Here is a 9612-nt window from a genome sequence, read left to right as displayed (position 1 = left end):
ATAGGACATATATGAAATATTTTAAACCATACCTCAAGGTTGCAACTGGCTGAGTCCACAGTATGAGAAATTTTACAGAAATATTACTTGATTTCTTTAACCCATAAATAGCAGAAAAAAATAAGCAGGGGGATTTATTAATTGTTTTAAAAAAAATCTTTACAAGACATAGCCCATCAAATGAAATACAGTCTCTTTATTTTGATTCTAATTTGAAAAAGAAAAACAACTGTTAAAAGTTTTAGAGAAAAATTGAGAAAAACTGAATATAGAAAGCATATTGGGTAATATTGATAAATTATTGTTAATTTTATTAAGTATGATGATGGTATTTCATAATTGTTAGAAATACATACAGAAGTGTTTGTAGGAGAAATGATACTGCCTGGGATTTGTTTTAAAATACTTAACAATTAGTTATTTCTGCCATCTTTCCATGCCACCATAATGGTGCGCATGAATGTTCCGGCAGATGCCCTCAAGAACATTAACAATGCTGAAAAGAGAGGAAAATGCTAGGTTCTTACTAAGCCATACTCCAGAGTCATCATCCAGTTTCTAACTGTGATGACAAAGCATGGTTACATTGGCAAATTTGAAATCATTGATGATCACAGAGCTGGGGAAATTGTTGTGAACCCCATGGGCAGTTAAGTAAGTGTAGAATGATCAACCCCAGATTTGATGTACAACTCAAAGATCTAGAAAAATGGCAGAACAATCTGCTCCCATCCTGCCAGTTTGGTTTCATTGTCCTGACAACCTCAGCTGGCATCATGGGCCATGAAGAAGCAAGACGAAAACATACAGGATGGAAAATTCTGGGATTCTTTCTCTAGGATGTAATACATACGTGCAAATAAAATGCCTCAATGGAAAAAAAAATACTTAATAATTAAAAAAGGAAAACAGATGAAACCAAAAAGAGGCAAAATGTTGATTATGATTCTAGCTGGTATTCTGCATTTGAAGGTTTATTTTTCTATTTTCTACTTTCATATATGATTGAAAGTTTTTACATTAAGAAATTTTAAAGTAAGCATAGATTTTGTGGCACCTGAGTAAGGGGATATATTACACAATAGATCCATTGGCAGGGCTGCACCACTCCAAAATGATTCAGAATCATAGGGAAGATGCATAGTGGAAAAAATATTGGGCTGGAAGCTGGGACACTGGGCTCCCATCCCTGATCTCCCACTAAATATCTGTATAACCTTGAGCAAGTCATTTTCTTTTTCTGCATCTCAATATCCTCATCTGTATAATAAAGCTTTAACTAAAACTTGCCTTCTAGTCATGTTGGCCTCAGAGTGTCCTAAGTTTATAATAGACAATATATGGCATGGCTCTCAGGAATCAGCCTGCCTTAAATTCAAGTTCTCATGTTGTTGCAATGTTCCAGATGTTTAGGATAGGAGACCCTTCATGAAAATGCCCCATAAAGTATCCAGCATATTGTACGTGCTCATTAACCATTCAACACCTGCAAAGTCATTTTTCAATATGGGTTCCAAGAGTAGAAAAGTCCCTGGTACCATGATTTTCCTAACGTTGCCCATTTAATACCAGAACCAAGAATATAAGTTAGATTTCTTAGTTTTTCTTCCAAATAGACCAGGCTGCATTGACGGAAAAGAAAAGAAAAAAGTAACAAGACATTTAACTTTTAAACTCGGGTGGAAACTAGAAAAGGCTAATAAATAAACTTCAGGGCTTGAATCATAGAGCCCAGAGGATGCTGAAAGACTGCTATGACGGGAACCAAGGAACAAGAAAACCAGTCAAGAAAAAGAAGAGCAGGCAGGAGGCAGGGCTCAGAGTTGACTTGAACACCCTGTGAGAACCCAGGATCTGAGTTCATTCCAATAGTCACTCACACCTCTGAGCTTTCAGCACTGATGCTCTGAGAACTACTTCCTGCCTTCTCTTCTGTGTCAAGCCACATGGAGAGACGTGGCAGCCCCAACCTAACAGGCTGATTAGAGTCCAGCCTGCAGGTCTGAGCCTTGGAGTTGGCTGATGTAGTAACAAAGGTGTTGTAGGCAGGGAGTGGGCTTTAGTAACTAGCATGCTAGGAACCTCAGTGTCCTCAATAACATAAAATATTTAATGAGTATCCATTATTTTTGAGTCTATTCCAAGCATGTGGAACACATCAAAGCATCCTTCCAGTGAACTTACCATCCAGACAGGCTGATGACTGAACACTTGAGTTTGAACTGGGTTTTATAGAGAAAACACAGTACAATACACACAATAATTAGTTGGCCTATAATAAGTGGATAAATAAGTGAATGAAAAAAATTGGAAATCAACATCTTATTTCTATACTCTCCTATCCTAACCTATGGACTGGAGGGTAGGGATAGAGATGATGAGGGGCTGGGGCAAGGGAAAGAGATCCCTTACTTTTTTTCTCCTGTCTTGGAGTTGAGAATTGGATTATGAGGTTGGAAGAAGAGAAACTGTGGCCCCTTTTTGATAATGGCTCAGTGTTCTTCCACACTGCTTCCCAAATGAGCATGAGAGAATGACTCACCATGTAGGTCATCTTTCCAACACTATGCAATGAATCAAAGAACAGACTAATAAGAAATAAATTTGTTTTACTATAAATCTTAGTTAAGAGATTGAAATAGATGTATTTAGTTCCTAATACAGATTATAGATAAAAATAGCTACAAAACAGTTCAGGCAAAATACAATTAAGGAAAAGATTTAAGGAAGGTTCTTAGTCTTAATGACGAAGAACAGTCCATCTGTCTCTTTACTAATGATAAGAGCCAAAAATGCTTTCTATTCTTTATTTATGACAATGGTATCGATTTCCGTGTCCTGGTTATTTTGACCTCATTCAAACCCAAATGACTTCAGAGAAACTCTTCTGGAGACTTGCTACCCCAATCAAGAGCCCAAACCAATGATTCCATATGAGGCCTTCATTCCCCAACTCGCTGTAACTCCCAGGAATTAGAGTGGTCATTTTTCTTTTTCTTCTTTCCCTTCTGGTTTTGACTGGCAGGAAGGCCTATGTGGCAGTGCTGGAAAAACTAAGATGTTTCCGTGCTGAAGAAGTCGCTGAGGAAAGGCAAGAAGGAGAATGCCAAGTAAAGTAACGCTTGTGTTAATCTACCTCCACTCTTTACAGAAGGCAGTTAGGTATGACCCACCAGAGAAACCTCAAGGGTGGAATTCAAGGGGTAATGAAGGAGACTAGGAAGCCAAGTTCAGAACATACGGATGGATGGGTGTTCATAAGAAGGCGTTAGTAAGACATTACTTGCACACAGAGCCAGGTCAACCCTGGCCAGGGGGATGGGCAGCTAGGAGGAGAGCAGTCCCTGAAAGGTGATGGGAGGTGTGAGGTCCAGATAGGAAAACATGAAGAGATGAACATGCAGGGGGGGAAGGTGAGCAAAGAAACAGGACAAAAGCCCAGAACCATGAGTGGGAAAGTTACTAAGAGTGAGGTACTTGTGAGCAACAAGGGTACACTAAAAGAGGGTGAGGAAAACTGAGAAAGCAGTGGAAGTTTGCTTAAAGCTGACCATCCATAAGCAAAAAAACAAAAAAAGGCCATTAGGCTTGCCATACAATTACGTTACAGTTGCCACATGTCCCACTGGATCCTCAAATTTGCGATACATTTCTTTAATTCCCGTGCACATTCTATCCACTTATTAAGTCTCCATGCCAGCACACTGGAAAAACATAGTAGCAGCATCTTGCTGGGTTTTCCTACAAGCGACAGGTGGCTTCTTCCTGGATCTCTGAACGTTGGTAATACCAACCTCCGGGAAAGCCAAGTGTAGGAGACAGCCCAAACAACGAGCAGTTTTTGCTTGGTGTCAGTTCAGCTTCCTACAAACAAAATTAAAGCAGCATTTGGTTAGCAATTGGAAACACATATCAAAGGGAGGAAGCCTAACTCAAAACAGATTTTTCTAACCATCCTCAATATACGTGTGTAGAAAGAATGCATCCTTTAGTCGCAGCTCTGCAAATGTCAGTGATTATAAACATGTGTATCACAGCTTGCCAGCAATTTGTTCCTGCCCTTGAATGACGAGACCCATACAGAATCCAGGGCAGAATGTGGAAATCCCTTTGGCTTCAGCATGAAATGCAGAGATATGAATGGTGGTCACAGGAATGGACATGAAAATCCAGAGAATAACCCTTTGCAGGGAAGCACGTTTCTCTCTATAAATGCTTACCACCAAGTCTAAGACTGCTTAAAGAATGCAATTAGAACTAAGTTTATTTGAGAGCCAAATTAATTTCCAAGGACTGGTAAAGGAGAAATCATTTTTGGAAGAAGAGCTCAGAGGAAGGAAGGTCTGGAAAGCTGGAGTGTTCTTTTCTTTTTTAAGATTTTATTTATTTATCTGAGAGAGAGAGAAGGAGCATGGGGAAGGACAGAGGGAGAAGCAGGCTCCCCAGTGAGCAGGGAGCATGACAAGGGGCTCCGTCCCAGGACCCTGGGATCATGACCTGAGCCAAAGGCAGTCGCTTACCCCACTGAGCCCCCCAGGTGCCCCAGGTGGAGTGGTCTGATATCTACTGCCCCTTCTTCCCTTGCAGCAACCTGCCTGTGTCTCGCATTTTGTTTCCCAAACAAGTACTAGATTTTACCCCAGAAGGGAAAGGATTTATAAGTGTACGTTCGAAACTCCTTTGTAACGAAAGAATCCACTTTTGTGTGTCTGAGAATGTGTAAGACAAAATGGAAATGTTGTGGTTAGAGATGTTTCTGAGTTAATATCAGTAAATAGAATGATTGCCTGTTGGTTTCTGTTTCACCAAACAAAATGTAGCTGCCAATTAAACCATCTGCAAAAGTACTCCTTACGGACTTACTCAAGAGAATCACTGAGTTATTTTGTTTGCAGAAGTGATTTCCTTGGGTATTGTTTACTTTCTGTGGCTGGCGTGGAGAATGTTTGGGTCCCTTTGCTGAGCCTTCCATAACATGCTGTATTGAATGAGGCGCTCTCCCCGTGAGAACAGCCACTTCCAAATCCTTCTGTGTTTTCAGGTCTAACTCAACTCTTGGAGAGCCTTCCTCAACCTTTTATTCCTTGCAGGGCCATCCCCTTTCTCTGTGTGCTTACTCTTCAATGTTGTAGCACTTGATTACATGATGTCTCAGACGGTTATAAAATTCTTTGCTTTAAAAGTCTATCCTCTTCAACCAGGTGGTAAGATCCTTATGGGTGGAGGCACCTGATACGTTTTTCCCACATGTTACTCCAGAGTATGTTACACACTCCGCATTCTACTGAAATGGAACCAGATATACAAGAAGTACTCAAATAAAAATGCTCTGTTCTCCACAAATCTCCAAGTGCATAATGGAACCAATATGCAGATTATGATGATATTTTCACACTAATTATTTGATGAGGAAAGAAGAAGAAAAAATATGCAACATAAGGGAAAGGCTGTGCTGGGTTAGTGATTCTGATAACTCAGGGGAAGGTTTCCACAAGAAGATAAAGGTAGAGTTAATGAGCAAACCTAAAGTGCATAAACTATTTAACTGGGAAAAGAGATCTAAATTGAAGGACAGAGATTTAGATGGTAGGGGATGCAAGTGGCTGGAGGGGAATTTTTTAGAAGAGTTTCTTTTGATTTCATGAAAATTGCAAGTTTCAAACAGGAGGATTCATCTTTCACTCTTCTGGAAAACGATTCAGCACTTGATTGAAAACATTGGAGGCAAGACATAAACAAACAAATAAACAAGGGAATCTAGAGGCCAGACTCTAAGGTGCTTTTAATCAGAAAGCAGAATCTTAAAGAAGAGTAGATTTTTAGCAATGTGGCACACCAACCCTGTAAAGAGACCCTGGTTCCTGCTAAAAACACATAAAACACTAGATAAGTATTTAAAGAGTATTTTCAAATATATAATCAAGTTTAAAATACAGGAAACTCTTGGCAGACGCTAAGAATGAAATCAAAGTCTAAACACTAAGGGGAACCTGGTGTTTCTAGGGAGCATAGGAATGGTTTTAGATCAGATATGGGAATTCTGACACACACACAGGAAAAAGTGTTGCCTCAAGTCCATATTAGGGGGAAGGAGAAGACTCCAGTGAGCTCCCTGAATGCACAGAAATTTTAAAAAATAAGCCAATAAATTAAAATAGACACCACTCTGGGACCCCTAATACCACCAGGACCCATTAGCAAACTAGCACAAAAATGCTGTGTGATGTCACTTTCCCAGCCTAGAGTACTTCCACAGAATAAACATACATAAATAAATTTAAAAAAAAAACAAAAATGCTGCTATAAAAAAATCAACTCATTACAAAAAGCTACAGATGATATGAAAAAACAGGTCACAAAAGGGAGACAGGGGCCAGCATGAAACACAAGTTTTCCCCCAAAGAACTCAAATTCATCGAGAAACCTAAAAGGGATTCCAGAACAATAATGTTTTAAGTGATTAAAGATAAAATTAAATGACCAGAATCCTTAAAAAAAAAAAGCAAGCAAAACAGTTTGAAAAATGAATAGAGAAACCTTAAAAAATTTTCCAATTGAAAAACAAAGTATAAACTTTAACATAAAAAAAAATCCAGTGAATGAAATACAACAGATCATAAACAGCTAAAGAGGGTTGGCAATTTGGAAGAAGACTCTGAGGAAACGGCCCAAGATTGAGCCCAAAGAGATAAAACGAGAGAAAATAAAAGAGTGGTGATGAGATGGAAGAATATACACATGTGATGTATCTCTAAATATAAAGCAGTAGGTCAACTGTTAACCTGGACAAAGAATACATGACCATCCCCAAAACCTGGGAACCCAGAAAAAAACAGTGTTTATGTTGCATTCTTTCTGACTAATGATCAGACTCATTGCTTAAAATTTAGAAATGTTTTTTAACCTGAAAATGTGTCTGTCTGGAGGTTGAAGAAAAACATATGGGTCATATATTTTCCCCACCCTTCAATCATATATATTTTAATATAACTAATCTACTACTTAAAAATAAGTTTGGGTCAGGCTAAGTTTTCTTAGGAAACAAAAAGCACAGAACAAAAGAAAAAATCGATTAATTTCAACTCCATTAAAATCAGAAATTATGCTCTTCAAAAGATGCTGTAAGGAAAATTAAAAGACCAGTCACAAACTGGGAGAAAATATTTTCAAAACATATACTTAGAAAAGGGCATGTCTATAAATTATATAAAGAACTCTTTCAATTCAATAATAACATGAACAACTCATTTTACCTTTTTTTAAAGAGAGATTATTTATTTATTTATTTATTTGAGAGAGAAGGAGGGGGGAAGGGACAGAAGGGACAGAAGGGACAGAAGGAGAGACAGAATCCTAAGCAGGCTCCACACCCATCAAGGAGCCTGACGTGGGGCTCGATCTCACGACCCTGACATCACAACCCTGAGCCAAAACCAACAGTTGGACACTTAACCGACTGAGCCACCTAGGTGCCCCTGAACAACTCTATTTTAAAAATAGGGTGGCTCAGTCGTTTAGCATCTGCCTTTGGCTCAGGTCATGATCCCAGGGTCCAGGGATTGAGTCCCACATCGGGCTTCCTGCTTGGTGGGAGGCCTGCTTCTCCTTTTCCCACTCCCCCTGCTTGTGTTCCCTCTCCTGCTGTCAATCTCTCTGCCGAAAAATAAATAAAATCTTTAAAAAATAAAAATGAGTAAAAGATTTAAACAATTTACCAAGGAATATAAAAAAAAATTTTTTTAAGATTTTATTTATTTGAGAGAGAGAGAGAAGGAGTGACAGTGAGAGAGCACAAGTGGGTAAGAGAGGGAGAGGCGCGTTCCCCGCAGAGCAAGGAGCCCGATTCGGAACTCGATCCCAGGATCCTGGGATCATGCCAGAGCTGAAGGCAGACGCCTAACGACTGAGCCACCCAGGCGCCCCTTAAAAAAAAGTTAACTGACAATACAAAGGGCTAGCGAGAATGCAGAAAACTAAAAGTCTCATACATTGCTGATAGGAAAACAGAATGGTATCACTACTTTGGAAAACAGCATAACATCCATAAGCAATCCCATGCCTGAGGGGTTACAATAACATCCCAGCAGCCCTACTCCTAGTTGTTGTTGTTTTTAACTGAGAGCAATAAAAAAAAAAATCTGTATGTAAATGTTTGTAGTAACTTCATTCATATTTCTTAAAAACCAGAAACAACTGAAATATCCATCACTGGTGAATGTATAAATGAACAGATACACTCATACAATGGAATACACTCAGCAATATATTAAAAAAAATATTAACTATGAATACATGCCACAACACAGATGAATCTCAAAAACATATGAAAGAAACCAATGCAAAAGGCTACATCCTCTATGATTCAGTTTTATGATGTTCTTGAAAAGATAAAACTATAGGGACAGAAATCACAGCAGTGATTTCCAGGGGCTCAGAGTCATAGAAAGGATTAAATACAAAAGGACATGAGGAAATTTATTGGAGTGATAGGAATTTTTTACATCTTCATTGTCATAGCAATTACATGAGGGCAAATATTTGTCAAAACCCATCAAACGGAACACCAATAGAGGGTAAGCTATATATAAATTATTCCTTAATGAATTTAATATCTTTTTAAAATTAGTATATACTATGTTTTCTTGTTTTTAAACACCCTTTAGGACTAAAATTTCCAGCACACATTAACTGAAGTTGCACAAGGAAAAGACAGAATGGGTGGGAAGGGATAGTATTCACAGCATAATAACTGAAATTCTTAGAAAATTAAATCATTTCTTCAGAGTAAAAAAGTACATTAAGTCTGAGCTGTATAAATAAAACAAACTGACACCAAAAAATGTTATAACTAATAAATTCAGTACAGTAGCAAGACAAAAAATCAATATACAAAAATCTGTTGCATTTCTATACATAATAATGAACTATCAGAAAGAAAAGTTAAGAAAACAATATCATTTACAATTGCATCAAAAAGAATAAAATACCTAGGAATAAATTTAAGCAAGGAAGTAAAGACCTGTACACTGAAAACTACAGGACATTAATGAAAGAAATTGAAGAAGACAAAAATAAATAGGAAGATATTCCATACTCATGGGTTAGAAGAATTAATATTGTTAAAATGTTCATCTACCCAAAGCAATCTATAGTTTCACTGAAATCCCTGTCAAAATTTCAATATCATTTTTCACAGAAGTAGAACAAACAATCCCCAAATTTGCATGAGACCACAAAAGACCCAATAGCAAAAGCAAACTTGAGAAAGCACAAAGCTGGAGGCATCATCCTCCCTGACCTCAAATTACATTACAGAGCCATAGTAATCAAAACAGTATGGTTTTGGCGTTCAAACAGACACACAGATTAATGGAACATGATAGAAAGCCCAGAAATATAACCATGCATACATGGTCAGTTAAATTATTATTATTATTTTTAAAAGATTTTATTTATTTATTTGCCAGACAGAGAGAGAGTGAGAGAGCACAAGCATGGGAAGTAGCAGGCAGAGGGAGAAGCAGGCTTCTCATTGAGCAAGGAGCCCAATGCGCAGCTCTATCGCAAGACTTTGGGATCATGACCTGAGCCAAAGGCAGACACTTAACCAAC

General features: G+C 38.2%; 1 pseudogene; it reads left to right on the top strand.

Annotated features, from left to right (window-relative positions):
- The first annotated feature begins 447 nt into the window (after positions 1-447).
- LOC141372719 (small ribosomal subunit protein uS8-like) lies at positions 448-839 on the top strand (annotated as a pseudogene).
- The last annotated feature ends 8773 nt before the right edge of the window (positions 840-9612 follow it).

The sequence above is a fragment of the Callorhinus ursinus genome, unplaced genomic scaffold, assembly GCF_003265705.2.
Source record: "Callorhinus ursinus isolate GAN/ISIS: 27379988/994484 unplaced genomic scaffold, GSC_fseal_2.0 scaffold5, whole genome shotgun sequence".
Classification (NCBI taxonomy): Eukaryota; Metazoa; Chordata; class Mammalia; order Carnivora; family Otariidae; genus Callorhinus; species Callorhinus ursinus.
This window is presented reverse-complemented; position numbering and strand designations above follow the sequence as displayed.